This window comes from Physeter macrocephalus, chromosome 20, assembly GCF_002837175.3.
Source record: "Physeter macrocephalus isolate SW-GA chromosome 20, ASM283717v5, whole genome shotgun sequence".
Classification (NCBI taxonomy): domain Eukaryota; kingdom Metazoa; phylum Chordata; class Mammalia; order Artiodactyla; family Physeteridae; genus Physeter; species Physeter macrocephalus.
The window spans coordinates 95,438,383-95,458,148 of NC_041233.1; the positions used below are offsets into that span (position 1 = coordinate 95,438,383).

Genomic DNA, 19,766 nt, shown 5'->3' on the forward strand with positions numbered 1-19,766 from the left:
CAATCTGTAGATCTTCTTTGGAGAAATGTCTATTTAGGTCTTCTGCCCATTTTTGGATTGGGTTGTTGGTTTTTTTGTTATTGAGCTGCATGAGCTGCTTGTAAATTTTGGAGATTAATCCTTTGTCAAAGTATTTCATTTTTTATGCACCACAAATTTATTCATTCCTTTTATATTTGTTTCCGTGTGTTTTCCATAATAAAACTACCAATTTGGTGATCATCCTTACAGATGTAATTTTGAACACATTTCTGATTAAGAAAGTCATTCTTAAAAAAGTATGTTTGCTGGTGTGAATATTTCAATTTCTCACTGAGAAACATCAGATGATTTGCCAAATTTTCATGAGAGAACACGCAGAAACAATACATTCAAGATGATTAAAATCTTCACCCTAACCACAAATGATGTCAATGAGTTTAAACTCATTCTTACAATTCACTGAGGGTACAGCTAACATTTGTAAAGGTCCTCTAGCATCTCAGGCACTATTATATATTTTTACAAGTATTATTTATCATTTGGTTCTCATAATATCTTATAAAATTTATTATATAGATTCCGATATCCCCAGTTTGTAAGTGAGGAGACTACAGTCCAGTTACAACCAAAGTCACTTGTTTTTGTGGCAATTGGGACTAAAAGCTCCTGTGACTGGCATATGACTGACATGAGCTTTCTCTATGACAATAAATGTAATCAGTACCTCTGTCACAGAGATGCTCCTATTTTGTGTTCCATCAGTTAGTTCTGATCCACAGACTAAGCAAAAATTATACCTTCATGTAAAACCACCCTGTTACTGATGTAATAATTGGAGCAATCTTGTTAAAACCTAAGTCTGATCATGTCACTCCTCTGCAGAACATCTTCAAGGTCTGCCACCTTGTACCAACAGTTGAAGTCACTGCAAGCAAGAGTCAGTGTAATCTATACTTCCCCACTCTTACCTTCCTGATCTCATTGCCACCTCTCCCAGGGCGCTGCAGCCACACCAACCTGCTAGCTCTTCTTCAAACAAACCGTGCCCATTCCTGCCTTTGAACTCGCTGTTTCTCCTCCCAGTGTGGCCGTCTTCCACAGGTCCACACTGATTACTCACTCAGCTCCCTCAAATCTTTACTAAAAAGATCGCATCCTTCATGACCTGATCTCCCAGTTGAAAACTTCAACACGCCCTGTACCCTGATATACCTTATCCCCCTTTCCTTCTGCTTCCTCTGTGGCCCGATCACAGAACTCTCAGCAAGAGTTACTGAATGAGTGGCTAATGTCATCTCTTCCTAGTTCTTTCTTCTGATTAGGGTTCTAGGTATATGAATATAGCTCCATGAGAACAGAGATGACCATTTCATTCCCTGCTACATTCCTGGCTCATAGAAACATGCGTGGCCCATGGTAGACACACAATAGATACTTGCTTAATATATGAATGAAATAGGAAAGAACTAAAAAAATACTCAAGTTATATTAATGATATCGAAATTCACCCCTAAAACCTCAATACTCCCTACTTTCTGTTCTCTCTTCCTTTCCTCCTCTCTATTTCTGTTATCTACTTTATTGTCTCACATTTCCCCACCCCTCCATCTAGTTCTTTAAAAAGAACAGGTTCCGTCACAGTTTCCCAAAAGTATCAACACATGTGACATTAGGGTTACACTCAGGACCCCACAAGCAGTGAAAGAGCCTGTGATAGAAGCCAAATTCCAGTATTTGACACACTAAACTACACTGTCATTTGTAACTTGAGAGTCATGGAGGGTTTTAAAAAGATCCACTATATCAGTGGCCTTCATAGGACGTTTTGGATTGCTGAGAAAAACAAGTTTAAAAGTACCTCTATCCAACTCAACAACAAAAACAAAAAAATCAAACAATTTGATTAAAAAATGGGCAGAGGATAGGAATAGACATTTTTCCAAAGAAGACATACACATGGTCAACAGATACATGAACAGGTACTCAATATCGTTAATCATCAGGGAAATGCAAATCAAAACCACAATGAGATAGAACCCCACACCAGTTGTAATGGTTATTATCAAAAAGAAAAGAAATAGAACAAATGTTGACAAGGATGTGGAGAAAAGGGAATGTCAGTGCACTGTTGGTGAAAATATAAATTGGTGCAGATACTACGGAAAACAGTATGAGGGTTCCTCAAAAAGTTAAAAACAGAACTACCATATGATCCAGCAATTGTACTTCTGGGTATATATCCAAAGAAAACAAGTACACTAAGTTGAAAAGATATCTGCATCCCAATGTTCGTTACGGCATTATTTACAACAGCCAAGACAAGGAAGCAGCCAAAGTGTCCACTGAGGGATGAAGGGATAGAGAAAATGTGGCACAGATACAATGGAATATCACTCAGCCATAAAAAAGAAGGAAATTTCATCATTTGTGACAACATGGATGGACCTTGAGGGTATTATGCTAAGTGAATTAAGTCAGACAGAGAAAGACAAATAACATATGATCTCACTTATATGTAGAATCTAAACAAACAAAGAAAACAAAAAACCACAAGCTTATAGATACAAAGAACAGACTGGCAGTTGCCAGAGATGTGTTGGGATGGGTGAAATGGGTGAAGGGGGTCAAAAGGAATAAACTTTCAGTTATAAAATAAATAAGTCACGGTGATGTAACACACAGCATGGTGACCATACTTAATAACACTCTATTGCATGTTTGAAAGCTGCTACGAGAATAGATCTTAAAAATTCTCATCACAAGAAAAAAAATTATAACTATATGCGGTGCAGATGTTACCTAAACTTATTGTGATGATCATTTCACAATATATACAAATATCAAGTCATTATGTGTTATATCTGAAAATAATACAATGTTATATGTCAATTAAAAAATTGAAAGACAAACAAACAAAAGTATCTCGAAGGGCCCTCAAACCTTTTTATTACAAAGTGGAAAGATGGACAAATATCCTTTTACCCTGGTGTTCCATACTATAAATAAAAAATAATTTTAAAAGTATCTGGTAGGAGCTTTCTTCTTTGCTTTCATTCTAGCTGATTGCATTTTGCCCATTCAGACCAGAACCATGAGAAATTAACACTCTACAAGTTGATTGATCTGCAGCAAATAAACCTCCTTCAAACCTGAGAGTTTTTATATGAGAAATAAGTCTCTGAAAATATTCTGTAAATATTTCTCATTAACCAAATAGAACTTTCAGTAAGGAAGCCATCAGCCTCGCTACTGTGAAATCCAGGTGGATTTCTTCAGGTCCCTTCAACGGATGCCATAGGGTCGGGATGGAAACACTTGGATGATAAATACACCAGTGGTGCATAAGTCGTTGAATTTGATGTATTCGACAGATCCACACATCATCCTTTTCTATGGTCTATTTAAATTAGGTAAAATTGGAATCCGCCCCCCACACTGTTTATGGCATTACTTAATTTGTGAGTCACTGTTATTTACAGGACTCAGATTTTAGGAGTTAACAGGGATACTTAGAAGCACTCATTCTGACAACAACAGGACTTGAAAATGTAATAGACCATTTCATGTGAAAGTAATTTCCTCATCATTGGAGAGATTCAACTGAAGATTGTAAAAATCACCTATTAGGGATATAATTTAGGCATCAGAGAGGGTTAGAATAAATGATCACCAAATTCTTTTGACTCTGATTCCATGGAATTGTGTAGAACAGGGAACTGTTGTAAACTGCATCATATTTTTCATTTAAAAACAAGGCAATTTTAGTCGATCTAGAGCTTCAACAGTAGAACGCGGGACCAGCCGTGGGGATAACAACAGTTCAGGTCAGATGCTCGTTGAAGACGATGCATGAACCACACACTTCTATTTACTACCCCTCTTGAAATGCCAATAAAATGAGAATAACAAATAAAAATAAAAAGAGAATATGAGAATAAAAAATAAAAAATTTATGAGAATAAAAAATTAAAATTGACTATAAACTCACAAGGACAAAGCAAACAAATGGAAGCCTACCAATGGATAAGAATTTTAACAATCTTGTGAAACATAAAGTGACAGGCATCTGAGTGGCAGCTGATTAATGAAAATGGAGGAAGCCTCAACCTGGCACCAGCAGACAAGGTCCAAGCAAGTTTGGCTGAAAAAATATCCAGGAAAGGCTCAGAATCTAATTTCAAATTTTTAATACTTTTTTTAGGAAAGCAACATGGTTTGGGTAAAGAACACAGACTCAAGAATAAGAGAGCTCTGCCATTAATGAATTTCAAGTTGCTAAACTAATCAGAGCATTGGTTTCTTTGCCAATCAAATGGATGTAATATTGACCTCAGAAAATCTTTAGAAAAATCAAATGACATGTAAAATCAGAAAATAGATGCACAGTAAATGTTTCTTTCAACTTCATCTAAATTTCTAGATGCTGGAGAAAGAACCATTATGAAACATGACATTTTCAGGCAACTGCAGTGTTAAATGTCACTCCAAGGGTAGCTAAGTTATCTTGATTAGAAAGCAATGCCCTTCACCAAGAACAGGATGATCAAGCAATGGTCTTGCCAAAGACCATAAATATGAGAAGTGTTTGTTGTTCAGCCTGCCAAAATATTGCCCAAATCCTCATGTAATATTTGGCCTAGAAATATTCATTCATCCTCAGGAGAATCCTGGATGGGGTGCGTCTGCGTGTGTACACGCATGCACTCAGTGATTTCAAAGTACAGGAGAAATGTTCTCAGATGTGACAAGGTGTAGATCATTTCCTTGGGACATGGCCAAGCATTAAGACAAGCATTTGCAACCTTCTGCTCAAATGTCAGAGGGCTCCACAAGTACAAATATACAAAGGGAAGAAATTAAGGGAAACAGAAAATGATTTAAGAAACATAAAATATTAGAAAAGAAGTCTTCTAAGATTTGATTCTGCCCCAGCACCCGTTTTTCAGTTTGTTTAGCTGAAATGACTGGCCCAAAGTTACACAATAAGCCAACAATATATATATCCCAGATGTTTATGATTGAAGGTCAAAACGGGAAGGAACCTTAGAGACGATCTGGTCCAAGGTCTCACTTTCTGAGTAAGGAAAGTGAGGCCTCAAAAGTGATAAACTATACCCAAGGCAAGGAGTTGGGCAAACTGTGGGGCACATTTGTCCAAGGCTAGCTCCAGGAGCGCGTAGACAACATGACAAATTCAGTCATGAGTCAGCCTTTAACACAGACTGTGAAGCAATGGATGAAAAGCCGAGGCAGCCTCCTGAAAGTGAAGATAACGAGAGGAGGCTGAGAACAGATCACTTTGTCCTTGTGTGTGAGCAAGAGAATTTGTAGAACGCCATGATGGTTTTTTTCCCTCAGAGTAAGAATGGTCTGATAATACACATGGTAGAAAACCAGCTTTAGAAACATACAATCCAGCAATCTCATTCCAAAAACCTCAGGGGAGCAAGCATATCAAAAAAAGATGAACTAGAATAATATCATGCTAGAACATAAGAGGAACACTACAGACACGCCTCTGGTCTGTAGACCCTGAGTCTATTTATTAAGACATACTGTTGAACGTCCTTGACTTCGCTTGAATGTCCTTTGCAAAGCCACCGCTCCCCACAACTATGAAAGGTGAAAACTTCTTCTCTTGAAATTTTAAACCATTTTCTTGTAGGCATTCATCATTTGGAAACTAAGACTTGAATAAGAGCTGTTTCTCTCTCTGTTCCCAGGGCTCTCTGCTGGGGGCATGTCTGCTTCTGCCAGCACCAGACTTACTCAGAGAATGAATTCGCTGTATGAATTGCACCGTCTCTCTTTCTCAACCTACTTTATTTAGTCTTTTCCACTCACCATCAGTCCTCTGAATCTAAAGATGTAAGCATAGATGATGAAAATTTTCTTTCATTAGAGAGCCTTCCCCGGCGAACATGGGAGAGCCTGTGGCTGGCTTTCCCTTCATGCCCGTTCTCTCACCAGCCTATACCCACGCGCTTGCATGACTGTCTCTGTCCTCCCCCCGTCACTGCTCTGGGACTGGGGGCTCCTCATGCCAGTGGTCCCCTCTCATCCATCATGGCTGCCCAGAGCAAAGCCAATGAAGACATGAAGTAGCATCCAAAAGTTTGTTTAATGAACTGAAAGAATATGGACAGATCAACTGCTTTCCAAAACACACACACATACCCACATTATATATATATATATATATTCATCCTCTCCTCTATGGGGCTCCAAGAACAGCAGGCATGGTTTTTATTGCACATTCTTTGTACAGGCATTAGCATAGTAACTTTTCACTCAGGGAATTTCAGCCAGGGAATGAGGCCTTCCACATGGCTGAGTTATTCTAGGATCCCATAACCTTAACTGGTACTATTAAGACCAAATCAACTACTTTGCATGTAATATTTTTGGTAAATATATTACCCAATTCTTTAAGTTATAAAACATAGTCTTTGATGTCTGTCTTAGGATTTATTTCAAGGTCATAATTATTACCCTCGATGGCTGAGCTTTGTCAGTGGTACACTCAGAGACTATTGTGGTTTGGGAGGCTATCTGTACCCAGACATAATGGGCTAACACTGTTATGCTTTTTTCTTCTTTGACTTCCTTTAATAGATTTTCTGATTCCTGTCCTAGGTTTCTAATGTGAATTGGTAAACCAAACAGTTCAATATACTAGAATTATGTCAGGTACAAATAGACTTTGACTAAAAGCCAGAACTCATGAGCTTTCAATTTGGCCTATTTTAACCATACAGGGGATTTTGATACCTACACCTCTTGCTTCCATACTAGTTAATTCTAGTACCCAGAGAAGTAACCTTTCCAAGTCCAAGGTGTTACTGAAAATGCTGTTGATAATAATAGCACTGATGATGAAATGCCTTCCACTTTAATCATATTAAATAATTTACACACTGGTTAACCAATCCTCCTAGGTACTTCCTAGGAATGGACTACACTTACTGAGAAGTTGGTGACATTATCAGAACACTTGGAAACTTTTTTTTTAATTAAAAAATTTATTTTATGTGTGTGATTTTCTTCTGGGTGCAACTTTCATACTTGCAGTAGTGTCTGTAAGAAATCATCTAGGTTTTTTTTTTTTCTTTTCAGAGAAGTGTATAAAGCAGGGCACATCACAGGAAGTGATTTGGGAAACATTTTAAAATGTTTCCCAAATAAGAATGTGCTTTGGAAGAACGTTTTCCATGACTCTTACTTTTTACATGTTTTGGAGTAAAAGCTGCATGTACTATGTGCATTTACTCCAAATATTAAACGAGGCAATGGAGAAGCAATTCTGTGGGTGTGGCGGCTGTGAATGCACCATTCTGGGGATGAAATCACATCCTTACTCTCATCCTAGCTGTTGATCAGGCTGACTTTATTATTCCAGGGGCTGGGGAGTACCTATGTCTACTTGACCTAACGGCACATGGAAGGAGGATGGGGCCAGGTGGGAACGTGAATAGATTCTGCCAACAGAAATAAGATGAGAGCTGGATTATTACAACATGGTATGTCACTCTTGCTATTTTTATGTAACACTATTAAAACTCTGAGTTCCCCAGAGAGAGGTAAAATGTAAACTCTCCAATTTGAAGACAGTCACTTCTGCATGCATTTTATCTGCTGTGCAGATTATGCGTGGAACTCTCTTCTAGGGTCACTCTCTAGTTTAGAGGACAACAAGATGGGGAGGAAGTTACTGCTGAAAAAGGGAAAAGCAGGGCTGATGAGGACTTTACATAGGAAGCTTTCATTACAGAGCCTTAAAGCAGCAAGGGGCTTAGGTTTCTAGCTAGAAATGAGGAAATAAAGGCTTGGAGATGAGAAGAAACTGCACGTTCAATGAGTACGTAAGAGTTGAGCCACTGAGTGTATTAGTTTCCTAGGGCTGTCATAACAAAATACCACGAACTGGTGGCTTCAGTGAAAGCAACTTATTATCTCACTGTCCTGGAGGCTGAAAGTCTGAGATGAAGGGGTCCGGAGTGCCGTGCTTCCTCTGAAGGTGCTGGCAAAGGATATGATCCAGGCCTCTCTCCTGGCTCCTGCTGGTTCCTTGGCTTGTGGCAATGTAACTCCAACCTTCACACGGCATTCTCCCACGTACACGTCTGTCTCTGCATCCAACTTCCCCCTTTTCATAAAGATGCCAGTCGTAACGGATTAGGGCCCACCCAAACCAATTCACTTCAACTTGATTATCTTTGAAAAGATGTTATCTCCAAATAAGGTCCCATTCTCGGCTCTGTGGGGTGAGGACTCCAACATGCCTTTTTGGGGAACACAGTTCAACCCACAACACTGAGTGTCTACCAAACCTGGTCTCTCAACTCCCAGACTAGGGTTGGTACCACTGTAGCACACTGCATCTGATATTCTAATGTTGTTTTCCTGAGTACAAGCCCCTGGTTGCATCCTGAAGTCAAATGGAAATGATTTGGGGATTATTTCTTCAGTATCAGCACTCCATTAGTGTAGATAATTAAAAGTTGATTGCAGAAGGCATTATTTTTCATTTCTAAAAGCCTGCATTAAGATGGAAGAGCCACTTTCCTAGAAGGAATGGGGATTATCCATCACCCTGACACTGAGGGGAATTCCACCAAAAAGAAAAAAAACAGGTAAAAGGAGAAAAGCACTTTATCAATGTGATTCATTATTATCATCAGCAGGGTCGCTGCTGCTTGGCTTCATTCATTTATTACTATTTCACAGCCACAAACAGAGGATCCAGCCCAGGCTGTGCTGTTTCGAAAATGGTACATCAGATGAGTGGGCCTATCTTTGTAGGAATAAGGCAAATAACAACGAAAACCGTCAGTGTAGACAGTCATTCATTATTCAGAAAATATTTACTCAAAATTTTAGTTTATTTATGGTCCAGGCACTGATCTAAGTGCCTGAGAAACATCAGGGGACAAAAAAAAAAAGAAAAAGTCTTGCCCATTAAGCTTACGGTCCTGTGAAATAAATTGTAGAGTATATGTGAAGATGGAAAAAATAGAGCAAGGTAAAGGGATTGAATGTTTTGGGGTGTGTGTGTGTGTAAGTGACTGCAATTCGGAGGAGCGGTCCCTGCCAAGGTAGCATTTGAGGAAGGCTTGAAGGAAATGAGCAGGTGAGCCCTGGGTTCCCTGGGGAAGATGAGAACCAGTGCAAAGAGCATGAAGTGGGGTCAGGTCTGGTGTGTTTCAGAAACAGCAAGAAGGCCAGTGTGGGTATCAATGGCCCTGATGGCTGAAGACCTGATTGTGCTGTGTTCTGGTGATAGGTCTGATTAGGTTTGACAACTTCAGCCTCTGGGAGCTTCCTTGACGCCCTCCTGCCTCCAAGTCTGAGCTCCTCTGGACCTTCCTTGCCTCTCTTTCCTGGCTGCTAATCAACAACATTAAAACAGGCAGCAGAGTGCAGCAGGACGGGTAAGACTCTGTTATGGGTGGCACCATCTGCCTTCTGGCAACCCCATCACCTGCCCAGCTAAATATTTGTCATATTTATACAAAACAATATTGATTTACCTTTTATCCTGGTTGATCCACACAGGTTGATCACATAAATGAAACCTGTATTCTGCTAGGAAAGCCTAGTCAATTCTTCCCTACAGGAAAAATGCTTAACAAGACGTGTGACTACGATAATGTTTCACACTGCAGCATTCGTACTAACATAAAAAAAAAAAACCCAAAAGAAAACGTTGTTAAAAAACTATACTCCAATATAAGATAAAAAGTTTTTTAAAAAAAGAATGTATTGCCATCTAAGAAACCCACTGTTGGGAGACAATTCTCCATGGCCTCCCACGTCTCTGCCCATGTCCCCCTCCAATGTCAGCTGCATCTCTCTTCACATTCTACCTTAGTCACATCTCACTCTGAATCTCTTCTTCCTCTCTCTTCCATTTTTTAAGGACTCCACTGATTACACTGGACCCACACAGATAAACCAGGGCAATCTTCCTTTCTGCTAACTGGCAACTTTAATTCCATCTACAGCCTTCCTTCTCCTTTGCCATGTAGCCTATACAGGTCTGGGGATTAGGATGTGGACCTATTTGGCAGGGGCACGTGGGGTGCTGATTTTGCCTACTACACCAGCCAAACTAAGTGTCAAAACTCATCATCCTAACGTAAAGGCATCAGAACAAGACATTCACTCGTAGCTACGATGCCTCAGTCATCTCTTGATCTTGCCTGAGAGTGCTGACCTTCAGAGACAGATTACATGTGTGCTTGGCCTGTAACCTCCTAAAACTTACGAACACACTTCCCTGAAGTGCATCTCAAGGGAGGAGGTGGTCGGGGGAGGATGCTGCCCCCAGCGCAGGCACATTGTCCTCAGAGATTTTAAAACAAGAATAAACCTGGCTAAAAGCCAGTCTGCTTTCTACTATCAACACAGGCTGGCAATTCTAAGCCACGTCGGTGATAACTACGCCTACTGTCTTGGCCGGACTGCTTCTGAACCACCCCTCCCTACTTTGCTACGTTCCTGTTCCCCAGCAAAATCATCCCTTTCTTTCCTGACAGTAACTCACTTATTCTTCTGCAGTGCCTCTAGCCTAAGAGCAGCACACAGACTTCTGAAACTGGATGAAGCCCCATGAAGCCCAGATATGTCTCACTGTGCAGAAAGCAAACCGCAAGTGAGACTTCTGGATCAGCAGCCTAGGGTGATGTCCTGACTCCAAGGACGACCGTTTGCCATTTGTCCTCAAGGTGGAGGTCGCAATAGATAACCAACAAACCTACTGTATAGCACAGGGAACTCTGCTCGACACTCTGTAATAACCTACAAGGGAAAAGAATTTGAAAAAGAATAGATACATGTATATGTATTGATATAACCGAATCACTCGGCTGGACACCTGAAACTAACACAGCATTGTTAATCAACTATACTCCGATATAAAAGAAAACATTTTTAAATGAATGAATAAATAAAAAATAACTAAAAAAAGGAAAGCATAGGCTAACAAAGGTAAAAGTGTTTGCTCTTTTTTTAAATTTAGATATATAATTCAAGGTAAAATGTCATAAGAAAAGGACTCTCCCATTCCTGGGGTCCCTGGCAATATTTAACACATCAGTGCAGTCTGACCCCAAAGCATTGTGTCATGAAAACTGCAGACAACCTGGCAGGAAAGCAAACTCCAGTCCACTAATGCACCCACCTATAGCCCCTGGTAGGAATTCATGAAAACTAAACAAGCATGTTAAAAACGTGACGGTTTTCACAGTGCAAGTAATTAACTTAATAATCTGCTCCAACCCCATTGCCGTCTGAATGATCACACTCTATGTTTTATTGAAAATTACAGCCATGGACGTCCTGGTAAACAAGCAAAACCGTGTGACCATTTGAGCAATCATTCAAGGCAGCAAAGCACAGAGGAAAGAGCACCAGCCTTGGACCTGAATGTGATATAGGCCAGGCACAGGAATAGCTGAGGTTCTGACGGTGGACTTCACCAGACGTATCCTAAATAGGACAGAGGGGTCGGGTCTGTCGTAAGGTCTATGCAAAGCCAGCTACCAAGACTGAGATGATCGCATCAAATTCAGATTGTTTCCAGCAGTGCTTCTCAAGCTTTTCGGTACAGATAGAATCTCCAGGAGATCTTGTTAAAATTCAGATTCTGATTCGGTAGATCTTAGGCGGGGCCTAAGAGCCTGCATTTCTAACAAGCTCCCGGGATGGACCACACTCTGAGTGCTGAGGGTCTGTATCTCTGTAGCATCACCAGCAGCTGAAAAGAAGCTGCACTGTAATATGTGTTAAAATTTGTGACTCTGCTGTCCACCTCGAACCATCTCGTTTTTCATCTTAGAATAGAAAAATCAAATTTTTTCAGGTAAATTTACATACCAGATGGCACCAGAACTAAGTGTGGTAGCCAGAGGCTTTCCCTTATAGCTTTTGGTTAAAGCCAGGCTGGTTCTCCACATCGTGGGGGGGGCGCTCTTTGGGTTCTTATGGAGTAATTTCTGTAGGAACTGACCTCAGAACAATTTCTGCAGAAATGGGAGCATTCTGAGATCACTTTCTAAAGCAGAATTTGCTTATGACTATAGAGTCCTTCCTACAAGAAATTCAAAGTGGCTTCGCAATCAAGCTCACCAACCTTCCTCATATATCTATGAAGGCATTTTTATGTTACCACCGGAGAAACTATAGCTAGACAATGCTAACAGTCTTGGTCATTAAATCATTAAATGTTCCCATGAGTTTTCACTGGTGAGAGCAGGCCGAGAAGGTAATGGGTAAAAACGTGAGAGTCATGGGGAAAGATGAACAGAGGTCAAACGAGCATTCCACTGGACCCGAGTCAACCTGAATTACACTGACAGCTTTACCCTCACTCATCTGTGACAGTGGACAGAGCATTTCGACTATGGACACTTCGGTTTTCTCCATGTGTAATACAAGCATAAGATTAACTCTTTCTTTACTCTGCAATGCTGTAACTTGGAATGACCCTATGAACAATCACACTATTCTGACCTTATATCCAGGTTTGACCCCTAAAAGTCACTGGAATCTAATTTGGAACAGCGGCATAAAAAAGGACTTATTAAATCATATTGAACAGAAGATGGCTCTGATATGATTTGCTGCCCCAATCTCTCACCAAAGGAAGAAGGAAATCAGAGGTAACAGAGTAATATCAGTACATCTTATTACCTGTTTACAGAAATAAATGCCTTTGTTGCTATCTTTGCTGTGTTATTAATTCACAGCCTAGTCCCTCAAATGCTGAGCGTGTGTGTCTGTGTGTGTGTGCGCACACTCATGCATGTACACTCATGGGATGTAAAATAAGAGTTTAGAAGGCTGGAAAGAGACCATCCTTTTCCCCAGGAAAACCTTTGCCCTGTTTACCTTTTCTCCAGAGTAAACAGGCTTGGGAAAAGTGAAAGATATTCTGCGGAATTTCAATTATTTATTGACACACAAAAAGTCTCTGGAATGCCAGCTACTAGAATAGAAGATCTTAACACAGAAGGGTCCCGCTGGGAATTCCACTGCTGCTTCCTTTGAGGCCATCAAGTCAACTAAAATCAACTTCTAAAGACTTCCCAAGAGCAACCCCACTCCTGGGCATACATCCGGCGAAACTCTAAACTGAAAAGATACATGCACCCCAATGTTCACAGCAGCACTATTTACAATAGCCAAGACGTGGAAGCAACCTAAATATCCAACAAGAGATGAATGGATAAAGAAGATGTGGTATGTATGTGTGTGTGTGTGTGTGTGTGTGTGTATACATACACACACATTATATACATATATATAATGGATGTAGTATACTTATATTATATCTATACAATATATATAACGGAATATTATTCATTCATAAAACAGAATGAAATAATGCCATTTGCAGCAACATGGATAGACCTAGAGATTATCATAATAACTGAAGTAAGTCAGAGAAAGACAAATATCATATATGTGGAATCTAAAAAAATTATACAAATGAACTTATTTATAAAACAGAAATAGACTCACAGAGAAGACAAATTATGGTTACCAAAGGGGAAAGGGGTGGGATAAATTAGGAGTTTGGGATTAACATATACACACTAGTCTATATAAAACAGAAAACCAACAAGGTCCTACTGTACAGCACAAAGAAGTATATTCAATATCTTATAATAACCTAAAATGTAAAAGAAGCTGAGAAAGAATAGATTTATATATATATAACTGAATCACTTTGCTGTACACCTGAAACTAATACAACATTGTACATCAACTATAGTTTAATAAAAAATTTTTTAAAAGAAGACTTCCCAAGAAAGTATCCTTGGAAAACCACCTCCTTGGTATTTTACCTTAATGTACAAGTAAGTCTCACTATCATTTTGAAAATTAAATACATGTACATTCTTTAGGAAGGACTCTCAAGTCTTTAAGTTTTATTCCAACTAGAAATAAAAATGAGAAGTGTGTAGATGGTACTGTATAATGTAATAGCTTTGACCATTAATGCAAAAACCAAGGACGTTTCTTTTGAGGAAAATGTCTTTACCTCTACTAGATATTTGTTCAGTCACCCGATGCTCTTCTGACTTTTTCCATAAAATTTAACATATATTGAGAAAATAGTAGTTATCCCAGTTTAAATGTTATCATGTTAGAAATCATGTTTATCAAAATCCCTGAAATGTTACAGACTAAATAAAACTCAATGCCAGTTCATAGGAAATTCATGACAAGTGAAAATGTTTTTGAGGTTGGGCGTTGATTTTGTTTGGCCTCAGCAAGAATAAAACATCAAAGTATCAGGTTCTAAGACTGTGTCTTAACGTACTTTCAGGAAAAGAGAAAAATTGGACTAGTTTCAGTGAGTTATAAGAAAAGGTCAAGAAAAACTTTTATAGCACGTCATGTGAAGTGTTGCTATTTCTGTACCACTCCTGAAAATCACTGAAACAAAGTGAAAAATAGATTCAATACAAAATATGTCCATATACACACATTCATACAATACACAATTAAAGAGTTAACTAAATATTTTTTCAAGATCCCACCACCTTCTAAACTCCACATCCTATTTGTCTAAGAAAATCATGACTTGAATGAACACAAAGGTTTAAAGGAAATCACTGTGAATGGCCAGAGAGGAGAGACGGGCTGAGTTAGGTTGTTTCTTGCATCAGCAGCCTCAATTCCCAGTCTATCTTCCTACAACACACCATCCAAATGTTAAAGAGCTGGATAAGATATCTGAAGGGGCTAACAAGAGCTGGAGGAATATTTTCCTATTTCTCCTTAATTGATGGGAAATAAACTCCTTTTTGGGTGGCAGCATCTATCCCAAAGGTGAGTCAACTCAAGACCTCTAAATTGAGATTAATGAAGATCAAACTCATTAACCTGAAGGCTTTGAGTGGCTGGCACTTTGTTAGTGATTTGATTTTTGTTGTGTGAGAATCTTAAACCAGGAAATTGAGTGATGTGCATGTTGGTGGGAGGCCCAAGAGACAATGCTGAACATTCGCTTGTAGAAATTTATCTGCATTCACTGACTGTCACTATCGATTTGACTTTGCTGCTTCATCTTTCTAATCCCCGCAGCATCTTGCCTTGGGCAGAGCTGTAGGGCTTGAATAGAAAAAGAAAATAAAAACTGGAATACATTCTCTGGTTAGAACCAAAAAAGAAGACAGGAGATGGAAAGAGGAAGCAAAAGACTTGACCCGAGTCCTTGGCAGTGTGGAAAGCCCCATCCAACTGGAGGTTAGGTTGAAAATCTCAGCCTGTGTGATTTACAAATTTCAATGTGGGTCGGTCACAAAGAATTCTCCTGAAGCTGGAATGCACATTCTACAAGGACGGGATGTGAGAATTCCACCAGCTATTCACAGATGGTGGTGGAAACATAATCTTCCAGGATCTCCTTAGAACTTCATGGGGTTCTTTTTTTTTTCTCTCTCTCTCTTAAAACTGTAACTCTAACCATTTTTTTTTGTTTGTTTGTCTGTTTGTTTTAAAAAAGGACTTAACTGGACTTCCCTAGTGGCGCAGTGGTTAAGAATCTGCCTGCCAATGCAGGGGACACGGGTTCAAGCCCTGGTCCGGGAAGATCCCACATGCCGCGGGGCAACTAAGCCCGTCCGCCACAACTACTGAGCCTGCGCTCTAGAGCCCGCGAGCCACAACTACTGAGCCCATGCGCCACAACTACTGAAGCCTGCGCGCCTAGAGCCCATGCACCGCAACAAAAGAAGCCACCGCAACGAGAAGCCCGCGCGCCGCAACAAAGAGCAGCCCCCGCTCGCCACAACTAGAGAAAGCCCGCGCGCAGCAACGAAGACCCAACGCAGCCAAAAATAAAAATAAATTAATTTAAAAAAACAATTATAATTCTTTTCCAAACATTTCATGGTCATATGACCTTATTTATCCTCACAGCATTTCTTTGTAATTTTCCTCTCCCCAAGTACTCAGTATAAATTTAAAAAAAATAAAAAATAAAAAACACTGAAATTTTTAAAGCAGTGAAGCAGGAATGGCTTTTACTTCACCAATATTGATATTCTTTTAACTCAATGATCTTCTACATAAAGAGTATTTTTAAAACACAGGAGAAATCTTTTCACGGAATTCACTGTGGGCCGGAATGAATATTTTTTGGTAAATATTTTATATAGAGTAAACTATTTAATTATAAGAATTTTGTAGTCATCTTGAAAATTACCCTTCCCTCCAGGACAACACAGGAGGGAGGAGCTCAAGTAGAAAGTGTGTGTTAGACAGAGAAAGAGAGAACTAGCTTCTAGACTAACTACACCAGCACTCCTGAGAGCCTGCTTAAGGCAAAGTACAAGAAGCTTATGGATCTCTCTCCTTCGGCTCTAGTTCCTTGTATTTTTCTGTTTATGATTCTCTGTACTCATGTCATTATTATTATCAGAGACTGTGCCCACCTCCACCTTCTAATAATGACTAAAACATCTTAATATTTAACCTTAGCTGATCTTTGATGCCTGACTTTATATACAACAGAATTAGGCACCATGGACGTAAACGTTCACACTTAAATAGTAGCTAATTCATGCTCCTTAGTGGGAAGTTTAATACATTTAGGCTAATGAGAATAAATTATTCTGTAAGCACATTTTTTACTGAGAGTTAAGGTTATTTATAATCTCCCAGCACGTTACTCAGAATAAATACCTTGTGAACAACTAATATTCCTTTGTCAGGTTATAAATAGACATATTTATTTGTTTGCTGGTAATCTTTAATATATTTTTATCTAACAAGGGAATTAATTTTTCCATTCGTATGTTCTTAAGGAATTAAAATACTTTGAAGACTCGGTTATAAGTCCATAGCTGTGACTTCATGAGCAATTAGGTGTATATTAATGCAGAGTGAAAGGTTCAGAGTTGGCCAAGAAGACCCTTGTTGAAAGCACACCTCTTATTAAAGTTCAACGCTTGTATACTCTGCCCCTTGTAGAAGGGAATAAATTAAGTTCAGGTCCTTCTATTACTTGTGACCTGGGAAAACTTACCAGAAGCTGGCTAAGGTTTTACAATCATTTATTAAACAAACATTTATTGAGTGCCTGCACTATATCAGACCCTGTCCTGGACACCAAGGAAATAAAAGTATATTTTATATACTTGTTTACAGAGATACTTATATAGAGAGATATTTACAAAGAGGAAATAAATACAGGAAAATATGATAATAGTAATCATCATAATAAATGAATACTGCATAATACAGGATGAACAAGATAGTACAGGAATAGATAGAGAAGCAGGTCTAGTGAATTTAGGGAAAATTTTACAGAGGAGATGGTTACCTGAGCTGAGTCTCAAATCACAAAGGACTGCTAGCAGGAGTTCTTAACCTGTGATCTAGATACTCCCTCTAGCACCTGTGGATAGAATACAGGGGATCCATGAACTTGGATGGGAAGAAAATGTTCACATATTCCTTTTCCCTGAACTCTAACTGAAAATTAGAATTTCCATTGATTTCAAATGTAAGCAACAAACCATAGTAATATTAACTGTGATTTTCTTCAGCAACAGAAATTGCAGATTTTCTGAAAGAATCACAGTTATTAGCCCTGATGCTACATCATATTACTTCATCCACCAATCAAGAAGCTTGTTTACTACCATATCACAATTTTTAAAATATTTAACTATCTTTCAATTTAATTGGCTTATTTGTAATCTGATATATCTTACACAGATATTTAAAAACTCCATCTTGAGGCAGGGTCTCTGGGCATCAGCAGAATGCCAAAAAGGTCCATGACACCAAAAACATTTACTACCAGGATCAGAGGATATTTAACCAGACGGAAAATAGGAAGGTTGATCTGTGCACAAACAGAATGTATTTACAAAAGTCTGCAAAAGCATAGGAGGGAAATGTATAAGAGAAGCCAAAATTTCTTCAGAGACGACTGCTGAAACCCCCAATCCAAGAAATGCAGGAGGAATATATCAAAAAGATCTGAGAAGAAATTGGACGGTGCTTTGGCAAGACAAAACACAAACTCACCCAACTAAAACTTAATAGACAGTACTAACAAAAGGAGGGTGCAAAAGGCTCAAGATGAAAATGTGTGCTCAGATTTAAAAAGCAAGGAGAACTATAGCATGTGATTGTCCTTAGAATGGAGGCAGATTTGTGTGAGGTTGTACGCATCTCTAGTTGCACGTGGGTATTCGAAGTTTCATATGTAGTCCCTGAAAAAAAAAAAAGAACCACAAAGATGCTGGGATTAAATGCCAAAAGTAGGGCCTAAAATACTATAACATGAGGGATCATGAATAGAAGAAAGCCAAGGGATACGAAGCATTTGTGCTTGAAGGGAAGAAAACTCCAGGTCCATTGTCAATGTCACTGGTCAGACTGGACGGTTGTGGCTAATGGACACCAAACGCTTTCTGAATATGAAAGGTAGTCTGTTCAGCTGGAACTTGATAATAGAGAAACATCACTGAAAGTTGAAAAGTGCCCCCCTAGGGCACAGAGGGCCAGCAATAAATGTACAGAAAATAAAATCAAGGCGCTTAAAGCTTCAAGGTATTTTGCCAACTTACTTAATAATAAATATTATGCTATTTTATTGCATTCGTAGCACTTCCTATGCCCCTGGGTTCTTGGTCTTTTAAGCATAAAGGGTAAATAACTTGCCCATGGTCAAACAGCCAGTGAGAGGAATGGGGCAGGACATACACACAGCTGGCTCAGAAGCTGAAAGAGGAGGGCCTGCAGGGGGCAGTGAATTTCCAGAAGAAAGTCCTGGCAAAAGTTCCCAAGTTTCTTACCTATATAAATGATTAGTTGTGGCAGTTACTGCCTGAGAAACGTTCTCACTTTCCTCAAATAAACAGACACATAAGAAAACTTTTCAGTGGTGGAAATGAATGGAGATCTCCTGAGAGATGTGTACCTTGTAGTGTTTCCCGAGGGGCAGATGCTCTCAGACTGAAATATACTGATAAAGTCAATGGATGAGTTGTCGTCAGAAAGCTAAGGCTCCTTCTCTTTCCACTTCGGCATCAGGAAGACCCCTCTGCACCGCTCCCCAGCCCCGCTGGATGTGAGTGCTCCTCCTGTCTTTACGACCACGAGACCTTGGCACCGCTGAGTGGCAGGCTATGGATGACCCCACCTTCCAGAGTTATAGGTCTGAAATCATAACTTAGTTACGGATTGAGTCTTCAGAAACGAAATGTACACCTCTGCTTGAAATGAACATTTCAAGGGCATACAATTCCTCCACGTGGCACTGACATTGAGCTCTTGATTGTTTACTTATGTCCAACAATTGCTATCATGCAGCCCTGACCCCTCCCTCTTCTCCGCTTCCAAGGTTCAACCTAGCCTTCCTGTAACTCACATATTTAGCTCCACTCCCACTTCCGGTGGCACCGCCACCTAGCGCTCACCTGAGGTACTGCAGCAGCCTCCTGAATGGCTTCCCTCCCTCTGATCTGGTCCATGCCACCCTATTCTCACACAAAAGCCACAGGGATCTTTCTTAGTCACTGCTCAGTGTCTAAGCCCTCTGCAGCCTTCAGAATAAAGCAGGAATCCCTAACCTAAAACACAAGGTCTTCAACATGACCTCTAATTCTATCTTTAGTTTCAACCCTCACTACTCCTTCTCTCTCAATCCAAGCAACCATTCTACCAAATTACTTTTGGCAACGACTGACATGCAGGCTCCTGGAAGTCGGCCTTCTAATGTGCCCTTTCTTCTCCTATAACCTCATTCCCCTCCC

General features: G+C 39.6%; 1 protein-coding gene and 1 long non-coding RNA gene across 4 annotated transcripts in view; one reads left to right on the top strand and one right to left on the bottom strand.

The window, feature by feature from the left end:
- Nucleotides 1–15,646, top strand: part of LOC102974113 (uncharacterized) — an 18,310-nt gene extending 2,664 nt beyond the window's left edge. Inside the window, exons 4-7 of one of the 3 annotated variants that reach the window (XR_449336.2) lie at nucleotides 7,382–7,502; nucleotides 9,266–9,413; nucleotides 12,507–12,644; nucleotides 15,500–15,646. This is a non-coding gene — a long non-coding RNA (uncharacterized lncRNA). Of the gene's footprint in view, nucleotides 1–7,381; nucleotides 7,503–9,265; nucleotides 9,414–10,542; nucleotides 10,700–12,506; nucleotides 12,645–15,499 lie in introns of those variants that run through there. The other 2 variants (XR_002892977.2, XR_449335.2) reach the window with 2 other exon arrangements.
- The window catches only part of NRG1 (neuregulin 1), a 1,065,472-nt gene that overhangs the window by 526,766 nt on the left and 518,940 nt on the right, over nucleotides 1–19,766 (bottom strand). The window lies entirely within an intron of this gene.